This window comes from Bison bison, unplaced genomic scaffold, assembly GCF_000754665.1.
Source record: "Bison bison bison isolate TAMUID 2011002044 unplaced genomic scaffold, Bison_UMD1.0 scf7180017864145, whole genome shotgun sequence".
Classification (NCBI taxonomy): Eukaryota; Metazoa; Chordata; class Mammalia; order Artiodactyla; family Bovidae; genus Bison; species Bison bison.
The window spans coordinates 2,836,437-2,837,652 of NW_011494717.1; the positions used below are offsets into that span (position 1 = coordinate 2,836,437).

At 52.5% G+C, this 1,216-nt stretch overlaps 1 long non-coding RNA gene across 1 annotated transcript in view; it reads left to right on the forward strand.

Annotated features, from left to right (window-relative positions):
• The first annotated feature begins 18 nt into the window (after window positions 1–18).
• The window catches only part of LOC104989013, a 7,507-nt gene continuing 6,309 nt past the window's right edge, over window positions 19–1,216 (forward strand). Inside the window, exon 1 of the long non-coding RNA XR_825309.1 lies at window positions 19–81. This is a non-coding gene — a long non-coding RNA (uncharacterized LOC104989013). The remainder of the gene's footprint in view (window positions 82–1,216) is intronic.

Below are 1,216 nucleotides of genomic sequence, written 5' to 3' on the forward strand. Positions count from 1 at the left end.
ACGACGCTCTTCCGATCTGGTCGTCGACTCTGGGCTCCAGTCTGCAGCGCCCTCTGGGAGCGGACACCGAGCGCCCTCCAGGTGCGTAGGACTCCCAGGCAGGAACCCTTTCGGAAACTGTGCAGGGGGGCCCCCGGGGTGATGGGGCCTGAAACCGAGGGACCCTTCCCTGGCTGCGGATGGGGGCGCTGTACGCCCTCCCTCACCCAATCTGCCAGTGCTGGAAACTCGGAACCTTATTTTAAACAACTGGACACGCACAGGAGGGGGTGTTAAAAAATTTTTTTTTTAAAGAACAACCAGTCACCTCCGCCTGCCGAGGGGGGAAATTTTTTTAAAAAGGACTTTTCAGTGTCTTTCTATAGAAAAAAAATATGTGAAATAGATCGCCAGTCCAGGTTCGATACATGAAACAGGGTGCTCAGGGCTGGTGCACTGAGATGACCCTGAGGGATGGGATGGAGAGGGAGGTGGGAGGGGGGTTCAGGATGGGGAACGCATGTACACCCATGGCTGATTCATGTGAATGTATGGCAAAACCCACTACAATATTGCAAAGTAATTAGCCCCCAATTAAAATAATTTTTTTTTAAAAAAAGACCTAATTTAAAAACAAAAAATGCCCTCTCTTCATCCTCTGGGCTAAAAGTAAAAATAAACGGCTCTGTGCCGAGGTGACCTCTGAGCTGCAGACCTGACAAGCATCACTGAGGTTCTTGCTCTTCATGATTCCCCAAGAAACCCTGGACCTGTGTTTCCGTCACCAATCTGGAACCTCGGTGCAAAAAGAAGGCCCGCGGGTGTGGTGCAAACGGCCTTGAAAGAAAAGGGGAAGCACCGGCCCAGCCCTGACAGCAATCTGGTAGGCGGGAGAGATGGTGCTAAAGGACCTTGGACCTGGACACCAAAGATGGCGTCGTCCCCAGGTAGAGGACACGGCCTGCCCCGGCGGAAACTGGAACCGAAAAACTCTCCCTGACTGCTTCTTGGCCTCTTGGGCAGTCTCCTGTGTTTCTCTTAAAACGGATTAAACATTCCTGAGTCCTGGGTTTTGCAGGCAGGGACAACTGGCTGCTGGCCAGTGGATTCTTCTCCATCCTGCGGGTGTGCCCTGAACTAAGCAGCCTCCTGCATCTCCATCTTAGCCTCTCCCCCATCAGACACGGTAAAGTAGTGAAGTGAAGTCACTCAGTTGTGTCCGACTCTTTGCGACCCC